Source organism: Anolis sagrei, chromosome 8 (assembly GCF_037176765.1).
Source record: "Anolis sagrei isolate rAnoSag1 chromosome 8, rAnoSag1.mat, whole genome shotgun sequence".
Taxonomy (NCBI): domain Eukaryota; kingdom Metazoa; phylum Chordata; class Lepidosauria; order Squamata; family Dactyloidae; genus Anolis; species Anolis sagrei.
In genome coordinates this window covers 19,182,087-19,196,308 of record NC_090028.1, presented here as the reverse complement: position 1 = coordinate 19,196,308, position 14,222 = coordinate 19,182,087, and positions in this window count along the sequence as shown.

Genomic DNA, 14,222 nt, shown 5'->3' with positions numbered 1-14,222 from the left:
CTCTGTGGCAGTTACACAATGGACGAAGCTGATTTATCATAATGAGGGCCAAGCTTGCTAAATATGTTTTTAACTATGTTAATATGAACTATGCTAAAAAAAGACCACTGGATAGAACTACTTGAGAATCTTGACATTCTAAGAGTAGCCAAAGATCCTGGCGATTGCTGAGACACCTGGATAGTGACCCTCTAATCAATTGTGGACATGCAAACTAAACACAAGACCAGATAGCACACCAGCTAATTCAGAATGGGAAAACCAACTGCAGCAAAGAAAAGGTGAAAATCAACAGAGTGCCAGAACTTGAAACCCACCAGTTGACATTTCCTATAGACCTGAACGAACTCAGAGAAGCTATTAAGCGACGTAAAACTGGTAAAGCACCTGGCCTAGATGACTTGATGATGGAGCAAATCAAACACTTGGGCCCCAAAGCTGAAAACTGGCTTTGAAATTTTACAATCAATACTAGGCACACAAACAGATTCCCAGACTATGGAGGAAAACTTAGATAATTGCCATTTGAAAACCTGGTAAAGACGCCTCCAATGCCAGGAACTACCAGCCTATCTCACTCCTATGTCATCTATATAAAGTATATGAGAGGATACTACTAAATCGATTAGGACCTGTTATTGAACCCCTGCTTATTGCACGACAAGCGTGTTTCAGTCCAGGGAAAAACTGTGCGGCCCAAATTCTTAATCTGACTGACTACATTGAGGAAGGATATGAGAAAGGTTGCATTACTGGAATGGTTTTTGTCGACCTTACAGCAGCCTATGACACGGTGCAACATATGTAAATGCTGCAGAAAGTCTACCATATTACCCAAGACTATGATTTTACAAAAACTATCCAGACTCTCCTAAAAACTGTAGCTTCTTTGTAGAGTTTCATTGCAGGAAAAATAGATGGAGGAGCCAAAAGAATGGCTTACCCCAAGACAGCGTTCTTGCACCGACCTTGTTTAATATCTTTACTAACGATCAGCTACAACCACCACTCACAAAGAGCTTTATATATGCTGATGACCTTATCTTAACAACACAAGCAAAAAACCTTGAAACAATTGAAATCCAGCTTACTAATGCCTTGAAAGAGCTCTCCAGCTACTTCAAAGATAGCCACCTGAAGCCTAACCCTGCCAAGACACAAGTGTGTGCTTTCCACCTACGCAACCGTGAAGCCAACAGGAAATTGAAAGTCACCTGGGAAAGTCAAGAGCTTGAACATTGTTTCCATCCTAAATATCTCGGTGTTACCTTAGATCAAACACTAGCATATAGGAAACACTGCTTGAACATCAAGCACAAAGTAGCTGCACGCAATAACATCCTGCGGAAATTTACTAGCAACACATGGGGTGCAGACCCACAATTAGTAAGAACATCAGCCCTGGCCTTGTCTTACTCAACTGCCAAGTATGCCTGCTCTGTTTGGCATAAGTCTGCCCAAGCAAAGTAGGTGAACATAGCATTGAATGAAATATGCAGAATAATCACAGGATGTGTTAAACCTACACCTGTTGATAAACTCTACAAGCTAGGAGCTTTATGAGAACTACCACTCCTCTTGGCATCCCTCCAGAAACAGCAAGGGTATCCCTCTGGGCAGCTCAACCAGGAAATCCCAACTGGATGGCCCCCCGCGAGGGTCTTCCTCCAGGGGCAAACCAAGAATGGGCAACTTGGAAGTCCCTGAATAGACTCAGAAGCGGAGTGGGCAGATCAAAAGACAACCTGGCAAAATGGCACTACCTAAAAGAATCCCTTTACTTTGATAGATGCTTTTGAACTGTGGTGTTGGAGGAAAGTTCTGAGAGTGCCTTGGACTGTGAGAAGATCCAACCAGTCCATCCTCCAGGAAATAAAGCCCAACTGCTCATTGAAGGGAAGGATACTAGAGACAAAGTTGAAGTACTTTGGCCACATCATGAGGAGACAGCAAAGCCTAGAGAAGACAATTATGCTGGGGAAAGTGGAAGGTAAAAGGAAGAGGGGCCGACCAAGGGCAAGATGGATTGCATCCTTGAAGTGACTAGACTGACCTTGAAGGAGCTGGGGGTGGTGACAGCCGACAGGGAGCTCTGGTGTGGGCTGGTCCATGAGGTCACGAAGAGTCGGAGACGACTGAACGAATGAACAACAACAAAAGAATCCCAAACTTTGTGTGACTTTGGAGCAGAACAGACAACTCCGTATCTGTATGTTTGTCCACTGTGCCCTGCCTCATGTACAGAGGAAGAATTGTTGGAGGCTACAGACAGTACCATTGCTGTTGCCCATTTTTGGTCAAAAGAAATTTAGCTGCCTGCAAGTCTTCTATTTTTATCAGTTTTATACTAATTAATGCAATACTTTTGATACGAAATAAATATTTATTTAAGCAAACTATATTAATAGAAGTCACAGGATATTCCAGAGTTTTCCCAAAAACCAAACAAACCTGCAAGTTCAAGCACATGCAATCAATTGTGCCACCTGGGAAGAAAAATTGCATTTACAAATGTACTCAAGAAAGTGACATGGCATTTTGACTAATTTTTAAATGTCAGCCCAACTGTATTAGAAGGAGGAGTGTGCAGTGGTACCATGGTGTTGAATAAGTGAGGTTTACCACTCTTCCACAAACAATTTTCTTGACTGAAGTCTTATAAAAGCTATTTGCTTCCTGCTGGACATAACACAGTAAGGTACAATTACTTGAACACTATTATATCATATAAGACATGGTAAGATTTTCAGAAAGTGATGTGAAACGGGAAAGTGGCCCATGGGGGCTTAAATAGAAGCCACCTCTTGTCCCATTCAGTGTCATCTGCTCCCATTCCATCAGTTTTATTTCTACTTCTAAAAATGTACCAGACCTAGCTAGTTCTCTAAGTCACAACGACTTCTGTAGAATTTTTGGTGAAGCTACAGCTGTTCTTTTAGTATGAACATGAAACAATTTTCCAAAATAGCTTGTTCAAGAACTATATCTTCCATATTTCTGTGAGAGTTGCTTATATAACCCAGATAAATTTGTCCAAGAATGTCAGCTGTCTATTTCTTTTAAGGATATAAATCAGGGGTGCACATACACACACACAAGCGAAAGAAGAAAAAGTGTTGGACCAAGTAATGATTAAAATACGTAGAAATCCAATTCAGACTCATCTTTTGGTTTATTTTGGGTTATTATGTCCTTTTTTATTTGCTTTAAGCTTGGTCTCATGTTTGAAGAAAGGCAAGATAATATATAAATAAAGGCAAAGTAAATCTTCCCATTCCCATTCTCCACCAGCACTGGCTGTAACCCTCCATGACAAAAAAATGTAGCTTTATTAAAACACTTTAGTTTTTGTTGACATTTCCCAAATACTTGTTTTAAATCTACATTTTTAAAAAAAAACGTCACCAGAAATTCCAGATCAAAGCATAAAATCCACTGAAGCTGATCACTAGGCTTGGGTGATCAAGGAAAAAATTGGTTCTAAACTCGTTTCGTTTCTAGGGGGCGCTGGCGTTTCGATTTTTATAGGACTTCTGAATTTTCCGATTTCAAAATTTCGAAATTTACAAAATTTCGTTAATTATGAATTGATTTGTTAATGGCGGACGCGATTGTGCAATGCGCGAAAAGCACCTCCAAACGGGACAGGGGGAACGTCTGAAGCTTCCCACTCCCTCTGCGGTTGACTCTTGGTGATAAAACTTTCAATTAACCAAAACCAAATTTAAAAAAAATCAGGATGACATTAAAATACATTAAGTAATTAAAAATACAAATTAAAATCAATTAAAATTAATTATTTTATTCAATAAAATAATAAAATAAATAATGAAATAATGAAATAAAATAATGAAAAATGAAATAAGTAGTAAGATAATAAAATAAAATGTAATAAAATATATAAATTAATAATAAAATAATATAAAAATACAGAAATAAAATAAAGAAAATAATTTAAAAATTAAAATTTAAATAATTAAATAATTATTTTAAAAAAAGGAAAAAGATTTCCTCCCAACCCTCTGGTCTCTGTCTTCGCCTGTGGCACCCATAGTCAGGCACAGCCACAGCAAGGCAGGCACCTCCCTGCTCCCAAGCACCCAGCACCCTGGACCCAAAAGCCACAGCAGCCTGAAGCCCTCCTTTCCCCGTTACTTCCCCAGCAGAAATGGGATCACGAGGCACACGCAGCTGCTTTTAAAGGCCAATGGCCACCCTTCAGAAACCGTGCCCCAATACCTGGCTTCTCCTCATTGGCTGGAAGCCCATCATTCCCAGCATCCCAGCACCTGTGACATCACTAACGAAACTGGCGGAAGTCGTTTTAAAGATGGCGGACGCGACTTCGATATGGGCAAAACACTTCCGGGTTGCTAAAATGTGTCAATATCGCTTCTAATTATGAAATAATAACAAATAAAGAACGAATAAAGAAATTAATGATCTGGATCACCCAAGCCTACTGATCACAGCAAATGTCTCCCCTCCTGGAAGCAAAGGATAGCATTCTCATGGGAATGCTGGATTTCGGAGCCTTTTCTTGTTCTGCTTTAAATCAAGCACTGATCGGTTGTTTTCAACCAGTGCTTTTCACAGGAGAAGATAAAAAAATAATCCTGGATTTGGTTTGAGCCAGAGTCTAGTGGGGCTTTGTATACCATGTGGCAACTTTGAACAGGTTTGATGGGTGCCTGTGTCTATTGCACTCCAGAACAGAAATGATACCCTCTGACTTTAAAACACACGACACATTGAGTGAAAAACCAATCCTTTTTATTGAAGCTGAGTAAAATAGCCACTAGAAAGAAATGCTTGTAAAAATAGGAAAATTTCAAAATGTAAAAGATCAGTAAAATGCAGTAATTCAAAGCAATGTCCACAAAAAGATATAAAAACAATCCAAGGCAGTATTTATCCAGACAGGAATCAACAGGTTGCAAAGATAATCCAGAAGGTATATTGTCGAAAATTTCATGGCTGGAATCACTTGGTTGTTGTAGGTTTTTTCAGGCTATATGGCCATGTTCTAGAGGCATTTCTCCTGACGTTTCGCCTGCATCTATGGCAAGCATCCTCACTACCTCTGAACAGTTAGCTACAAAGCGGAAACTGAGCACAGTTGTTCCCGAGGCATGGCGGTACACGACGCACGCGCTCGTTGCGGTATGTGCGCGAACTACTAGTGTCTACAACAAAATGGACCTTACTTAAAAAATACCCCTCGTGTGTGTGTGTGTGTGTGTGTGTGTGTGTGTGTGTGTATATATAATTTTAGTCCGCCAGAGGAAGGCCTGGAGTGAGCTGAAACCAGTCGTGGACTACGGATTTATGTTCAACTTGACGCAAGAACATACGGAGTTGATACTTTTTTGAGTGACTGTACCAAATGCGTATAATATTGTTTTGTGAATGCTATAATAAGTTTCACCAGTCACATTATTGGCTAAACTGATTTATTTTTCTTTTTGTGTACAAGTGGGCTATTGTGTTGTATGTATCCTTTCTGGACAGAAAGTGTAAAACTTCTGTTTGTTGCCTTCAAACCTAGTTCATGTCTTGATCTGGCCTTTGGAATAGCAAAGTGCACTGGGCTCCGAACCCACCTTCAGCAGTTAGCTGAAATTACTCAACACTTACATGGGCAGATTATCAAGGATTTTTTATCAGAAGAAAAGGTGGTGTTGTTTGCCAGCTCAGATCCTCAAGTAACAGCACAGATAGACCTTCTCAATCTATATATATAAGAACCTTAAGGTTGTAATTAGGCGGTCAAAAATGGCTGAACCACCGGATGAAATCTCACCACATTTGCCCTGCTAATACCTCTTCCCCCAAGGTATGACCAACAACCCTCAAAACACCAATACGCAACAACACAAACGCACAATACTTGAAAAACACGGAGCATGCGCAGAGGCCTTGGAAGGAAAACTATGAGGAAAGACTCCATTTCCCAGCTTCCCCTGTGCCCAAATCTCCCTCCGCATGTGCACTGCCGCGGGAGGAATATGATGAGGAAGGGCTCCATTTCCCAGCTTCCCCCGCACCCAAATCTCCCTCCGCATGCGCACTGCCGCGGGAGGAATACGATGAGGAAGGACTCCATTTCCCAGCTTCCCCCGCACCCAAATCTCCCTCCGCATGCGCACTGCCGTGGGAGGAATACGATGAGGAAGGACTCCATTTCCCAGCTTCCCCAGCGCCCAAATCTCCCTTCGCATGCGCACTGCCATCTGCCTGCCTCCCTCTACATGAGCCCAGCCTGAGAAAGCCCACCAGACTGATGTAAGCACTCACGCTCGGGGAGGGCATGGGAGCTGTGGGGGGCCACTGAGGACAACTAAAACAACACAAAACGGGAGGGAGAGAAAGCAGGAACGAAGGAGGGAAGGAGAGAAAGAAGGAAAGAAAGAAAGATAGAGAAGAAAGGAGGGAGAGAAAGAGGGAAAGAAGGAGAGAAGGAAAGAAAGAAAGCAGGGTAGAGAAGGAAGGAAGGGGAGAGGAGGGAAAGGAGAGAAGGAAAGAAAGGAAGATAGAGAAGGAAGGAAAGAGAGGAGGAGGGAAAGAAGGAGAGAAGAAAAGAAAGAAAGGTAGAGAAGGAGGAAAGAGAGAAGGAAATAAAAAAGTGAAAGTAGGAAGGAAGGAAAGAAGGAATGAAAGAGGGAAGGAAGGAAGGAAGGAAGGAAGGAAGGAAGGAAAGAAGGAAGGAAGGAAGGAAGGAAAGAGACAAGGAAGGATGAAACCAAACAGCAAAGGAAGTGAGAAAAGAAACAGATAGAGAAGGAAGAAAGAAGAAGAGAAAGAAAAAGAGGGAAAGAAGGAAAGAGGGAGGGAAGGAAGGAGAGAGAAAAAGAAGGAGGAGAAAGAGGGAGGGAAGGTTTGCCACAGCAACGCGTGGCGGGTACAGCTAGTAACAATATATTGTTGCATATATTGCATCCGGAGTTTCGGGGTGCGGTGTTATCTGTACGCAGATGACGTCCAACTCTGTCACTCCTTCCCACCTACTACTAAGGAGGCTGTTCAGGTCCTGAACCGTTGCTTGGCTGCTGTATCGGACTGCATGAGGGCGAACAAATTGAAATTGAATCCAGATAAGACAGAGGCACTCCTGGTCAGTCGAAAGGCCGAACAGGGTATAGGGTTACAGCCTGTGTTGGACGGGGTTACACTCCCCCTGAAGACACAGGTTCGCAGCTTGGGTGTAATCCTGGACTCTTCGCTAAGCTTGGAACCCCAGGTTTCGGCGGAGTCCAGGGGAGCATTTGCACAACTCAAACTTGTGCGCCAGCTGCGCCCGTACCTTGGGAAGTCTGATTTGGCCACGGTGGTCCACGCTCTGGTTACATCCCGGATTGATTACTGCAACGCGCTCTACGTGGGGTTGCCCTTGAAGACTGCCCGGAAGCTTCAGATGGTCCAGCGCTCGGCAGCCAGGTTGCTAACGGGAGCGGCTCTCAGGGAGCACACCACTCCTCTGTTGAGCCAGCTCCACTGGCTGCCAATCCGCTACCGGGCACAATTCAAGGTGCTGGCTTTAGCCTATAAAGCCCTAAACGGTTCTGGCCCCGCTTACCTCTCCGAACGCATCTCCACCTATGAACCGACTAGAACATTAAGATCGTCTGGGGAGGCCCTGCTCTCGATCCCGTCACAGGTGCGCTTGGCGGGGACGAGAGACAGGGCCTTCTCAGTGGTGGCTCCTCGGCTATGGAATGCCTTGCCGGCAGACATCAGACAGGCACCTTCGTTGCTGACGTTTCGGAGAATGGTCAAGACCTGGCTTTACGAACAAGCGTTTGGCTAAGCAATGCAACTAATTAAGGAAGACAGTAAATGGAACATAGGAACGGCACAACGACTACAAGAACGGATCTGATTCAATTGAGGCGTTATATATGTTGTTTGTTGATTTGTCCTGTCTGATTGTTAATTGTTGTGGATCAACGTCGTCGATCCTGTTGTTGTATTGTTGTGTTTTTAAATGCATTGTAAACCGCATTGAGTCGCCTGTCAAGGGCTGAAAAATGCGGTATAAAAATGAAGCAAATAAATAAATAAATAAATATTCTTGTTGTAATCCAGAATATTCTTATGGATTATAACAATATGATGGTTACATTGTTCGTAAACGTGTCAATAATATCTGATAGAGATATAAAGGGCTATTATTTGTTTGTTGATATTTAATAACACAGCTGCCTGCATTTTTGGGTTCTCCTTTTATCCCAAGAAACCAGGAATGTGGCCATTTAAAAGCATGGATTGAGTGGGAGGAGGAAGGATTATCTTACTCAATATTACATGTGCTTTGAATCTAAACTCAGTAAAGTATGATCTTAAGTCCCTCTGTAAGTCACTGACTGCAGTCTAAAATTACCTAACTACACCATTGCCTCGGTGACCTCTCATAAGAAAAATACACAATCTTCTCTGAGCAGTGTTTTCATTGACAAAGGTCAGGCTGGTTCTGTTTCAAAGGTGTTTTGAAAGTTTTATTGCTTCTATGGTTATTCTATTTGGTTTGGACTTGTGCTGTGATATTCCTGCTCCCCTAATATGCTTATGTAGTTGAAAATGTAATGTGCACCGCCTTAGAAAATATTTTTTAAAAGTGGTACAATTTAAGCAAGATGTTAATGTATACTTAATCCATAAAAACACCTTTAATATGGAATTAACAATTTGAATACAAAAATGAGAGAAAGCACCCTGTTTTTTATGCTACCGTCTGTTAAGAATTGTTGGAGTTGAAGTCCAAAACACCAGGAGGGCCAAAGTTTGCCCATGCCTGATCTAGACTGTGCCTTTCTGCCTTTGATTGTAGGTGAACTATAAAACCCAGTAACTAAAACTCCCAAATGTCAAGGTGTATTTCCCCCAAACTCTATCTGTCTTCATATTTCGGCATTTTGAGTATCAGTGTTTATTTTGTTCTGTTAGAAATGTAATACAATGTTCTGGTTGCGGATGACACAATAAATAAATAAATAAGGTATCAGTGCCAAGTTTGATCCGGATCCATCATTGTTTGAGTCCACAGTGCTCTCTGGATATAGGTGAACTACAACTCCCAAACTCTAAGTCAATGCCCACCAAACCCTTCTAGTGTTTTCTGTTGGTCATGGGAGTCCTCTGTGCCATGTTTGGCTCAATTCCACCATTGGTGGAGTTCAGAATGCTCTTTGTAGGTGAACTATAAATCCCACCAACTACAACTCCTAAATGACAAAAATCATATTTTTTTGAGTGATGGTCACTCCTTGTGTTATGAGACATTTTGTTGCTAAATTTGGTGTGATTTCGTTCATTGATTCTTTTGTTTTTAAGGTACTCATTATGCACAGAGCATTTAGATAGATATATCAATAGATAGGTAGATAGATAGATAGATAGATAGATAGATAGACTAAATGCCATAGCTTGCTGCTCCAGCCAAATGCATTCTGGGAAATGTAGTTTAATGCAGGTATATGGTTAAATAAAATTACTAAAAATGGGGCTCTTTGTTCTGTCGCCGCTGGGCTTAAAATTAATTGCTGTTAAAACAGGATGTGCAACTTGAGCCCAATGGGAAGCCAGGGGCCCCAAAGAGAAGCCCTTAGAGATTTTTCCCCCATAAACAGTCTTTAGAGGGCTTGAGCTTAAATACAACAAAGTCTTTATTGATGAACAATCAAACAGAAACTTCTTTTGTCTTCAAAGTTTAAACAAATGCTTCCAGGCTTCAAGCAACTGGTGGCTTCTAACTGTTTCTTTGCTTTACTTTAAAGGAAAATCCCTTTCCAAACTTCTCCCAGGCTAACTGTGAACCTAAACCTAACTGGTGTGGATCCACTACTGGGCTGAACTGCGTCTCAAAACCGAGTGGACCTACCAGTAGGCCTGTAGTCACTTAGCTGGAGTTCTTGATGTTTAAAGCTGTTATTCCCTCCGAAATTCCTCAGGGCTGTAAGGCTGTTTCCCTGGAACCTTTGGGAATCTTTAGATGCTCTTAAGACTGTTCTCCCCCGGGAAGTCTTAAGGGTTGAAGCCTTTGTACAGGAGAAAGTCTGTACACATCCTGTACATTGACTTCCTAGCTGAGACTAACTAAAAAATGGCTCCCTTCCCATCTCTAAACCCAAAAAAGGGGGTGGGACTAGAGAACCTAATGATGATGAACAGGTGGCCTGCCCTATGACTGCAAACTTTAACAGGAAGCCACCCTTCTGCAGAATCCCAAGCCTTGGGCTGCAAGCAAACACTTAATACAAGGCAAATAAAGTGGGAGCTTCTGGTACAGCTGTACCAGCACACTCTTATCCCCCTTATTTGTAAAACTATTGGGGTGAAACTAGCTACAATGATAGAACACATTTTCCACCCTTTGACTATCAAGTTTCATAATGTTTCACTCATCCACAGAATTTTTGGGAATTTTCAAAAAAATTAAAACAACATTTTTTAGCAATCTCCACCTCTGCCTCCCCCTCCCTCCCCCATCAGCCCTGATTGGCTTAAGGAATTTTCATTTATACTTCCTTTGGAAATGTTAGTTAACAGTCATGCATTAAATCATGACTAACAGTCCTCAAAGAATGAAAACGAGGGTTTAGGGAATTAGAGAAATTGACAAATTTAAAACATGTATTGTTGAAGGCTTTCATGGCTGGAATCACTAGGTTCTTGTGGGTTTTTTTGGGCTATAGAGCCATGTTCTAGAGGCATTTCTCCTGACGTTTCGCCTGCATCTATGGCAAGCATCCTTGAGGATGCTTGCCATAGATGCAGGTGAAACGTCAGGAGAAATGCCTCTAGAACATGGCTCTATAGCCCGAAAAAAACCCACAAGAACCTGAATTTAAAACAAAAAGCTTTCATATCCTGAATGAAGCCTCAGACTCTTTGTATGTTGCTATTAGTTTCTGCTATTTCTTTGAGCCATCCTCAACAAAACTGTATATTACAACGCTGAACAAGTAGAAAAATGAAGTGTTTTCATGTGGTTTGTTTAAAGCCGCTCCTCTGGTGCCCACATGTCTGACACATCTGTTTTACTGATTAAAATGGGGCCAACATTTTAGAAGGAAAACATCCAGGAAGATAATTCTTTAAAAGAAAAAAAGAAAAGAAATGCAACCCTGATGGTAGGAATTTGGGGCTTTGATGTTGCATTAAGACAGGGATAGAACAAGTATGCTCACATGGAGATATTTTTATTACATTTATTTATTTATTTTCACAAGAAGGTTCAGGCAATGGTATTTCCTTTCTCATTTCATTTGTATTTGGTTTTTAGTAGGGCTGGGCGGTTTCGTTTCGTTAATTCGTAATTCGTTAATAATTCGTTAATTTTTCAATTACAAAACGATAACGAACCATTCTGGAGCAATTTTTTTAAAAAAACGAATTTTTAAACACGTTTTGTAAATGCTTCGTATTTCGTTATTGTATTCGTTTCGTTATTGTTCTGAGGTCGTTTCGTTATTATTTCCGCATGTCTGGGGCAAGTTTTTTGTTTAATTAGTGAAAAAAAATTATAATATCACACCAACAGTCAAGAACAGAGGGAGAGGAAAGCTTCAGAAGTTTTTGGAGGTTTTTTAGTGTATTTCGCGGTCGCGTCCGCCATTAACGAATCGATTTGTTATTGTTTCGGAAATCGATTCGTTAATGTTTTGTAATTTTTTTCACATTTACGAAATTTCGTAAATATCGAACTTTTTAAAAGGAAAATTTTGTAATTATTTTAAATATCGAAACAAAAAAAAACCCCAAATACAAATCGATTTTAGAAACAAATTTTTCCGTTGTTACCCAGGCCTAGTTTTTAGTATTGGGCAGGTCTCAAATGAAAAAAAAGACCCCCCAAAAAGGACTGATATTTGGTTTGTTTTTTTGTATTTGTGTGTGTGTTTTCGTGTCAGGAGTGACTTGAGAATGTGCCGTCATGCCTGGGGGTTATAATTCTTAATGAAGGAGGCACGGACGTGGCATCTTTCCCCAGGGGATTGCTTCTTGCCCTCCAATAGGAAACTGGAACTCTCAAAAACCCAAAACGCTGTAAATAACTCAAAATAAGTTTTATTGATGACAAATTTATTTATTTATTATTTATTTATTTCTCGCACTTCTACCCCACCCTTCTCAACCCCCCCGGGGGGGGGGGACTCAGGGAAGCTTACAAAAAGGCACAATTCGATGCCAGCACAACAACAAGGTAAAACAAATTCAACATATAAACAGTAATTAACCAATTAAACAATTAAAACAATTAAAACAGTCCATTATATAACACAATCCCTAAAAACAATCTAGTGCTCAACGTTTATAGCTCAGAGTCCGTAAATTCAAAATCCACATTTTCCAATCCAACAATTTTGGTCTTTGCTTGTGCCTTATCAATCCGCCAGATGACCTGAAGGCCTGGTCCCAAATCCATGTTTTTAATTTCCTTCTAAAGGAAAGGAGGGATGTTGATGACCTAATCTCCCCTGGGAGTGCATTCCACAGGCGAGGGGCCACCACCGAGAAGGCCCTGTCCCTCGTCCTCGCCAGTCTCGCTTGTGATAAAGGTGGGGCTGAGAGCAGGGCCTCCCCAGCAGATCTTAAACTCCGAGGTGGGACGTAGAAGGAGATACGTTCAGACAGGTACGCTGGGCCGGAGCCGTAAAGGGTTTTGTAGGTCAAAACCAGCACTTTGAATTGTGCTCGGAATTGGATCGGCAGCCAGTGGAGCTGACATAGCAGGGGGGTGGTATGCTCCCTGTATGACGCTCCGATGAGTAATCTGGCCGCCGCCCGTTGAACTAATTGAAGTTTCCAAACAGTCTTCAAAGGCAGCCCCACGTGGAGCGCGTTGCAGTAATCTATTCGGGATGTAACAAGAGCGTGGACCACCATGGCCAGATCTGATTTCTCAAGGTACGGGCGCAGCTGGTGCACAAGTTTTAATTGTGCAAAAGCTCTCCCAGCCACCGCTGAGACCTGGGGTTCCAGCGATGAGTCCAGGATCACTCCCAAGCTGTGAACTTGTGTCTTCAGGGGGAGTGTAACCCCATCTAACACAGGCTGTAACCCTATGCCCTGTTTGGTCTTACGACTGACCAGTAGGACCTCTGTCTTGTCTGGATTCAATTTCAATTTGTCTCATCCAGTCCGACACAGCGGCCAAGCACCGGTTCAAGGTCTGGACAGCCTCCTTGGTAACAGGTGGGAAGGAGTGACAGATTTGGACATCATCTGCGTAGAGATAACATCTTAGTCCGAATCTCCGGATGATCTCTCCCATTCTTAATGAAGGAGGGATGGACGTGGCATCTTTCCCCCAGGGGATTGCTTCTTGCCCTCCTATAGGAAACTGGAACTCTCAAAAACCCAAAACGCTGTAAATAACTCAAAATAAGTTTTATTGATCACAAAGAGTTATTTCTTTAAAGCAATGAGTTGGAAACTTCAGAGGGGTGAAGGAAAATATATGTTACAGTCTCAGTTAGTCCTGGGTCCAAGGTGTTTGAAGCTGAGAAGCCTTTCCAAGTTTCCTCTTTCCTCAATGGCTGTGAATCATAGAATCATAGAATCAAACAGTTGGAAGAGACCTCATGGGCCATCCAGTCCAACCCCCTGCCAAGAAGCAGGAATATTGCATTCAAATCACCCCTGACAGATGGCCATCCAGCCTCTATTTAAAAGCTTCCAAAGAAGGAGCCTCCACCACACTCTGGGGCAGAGAGTTCCACTTATACCCGAGTATATATGGTAACTAGAACTGGATGGCCACCTGTTGGGGAGGCTTGCATTGTGTCTTCCTGCCTGGCAGGAGTGAGTGGGTTGGAATGGATGGCCATTGGAGTCCCAACTCTAGCATTCTGGTGTTGTTGTTATTGATAAGCAGAGTTGTATGGCCACCTGTTAGGAAGGCTTGCATTGTGTCTTCCTACCTGGCAGGAATGGGGTTGGACTGAATGGTCATTGAGGTCCCTTCCAACACTAGAGTTATATTATTGTTGTTGTTATTGCTATTATTAAGTAGAACACGATGGCCACCTGTCGGAAGGGCTTGGACATTAGGCCTGGGTAACAACGGAAAAATTTGTTTCTAAAATCGATTTGTATTTGGGGGGATTTTTGTTTCGATATTTAAAATAATTACAAAATTTTCCTTTTAAAAAGTTTGATATTTACGAAATTTCGTAAATGGTAAAAAATTAACGAATCGATTTCCGAAGCAATAACGAATC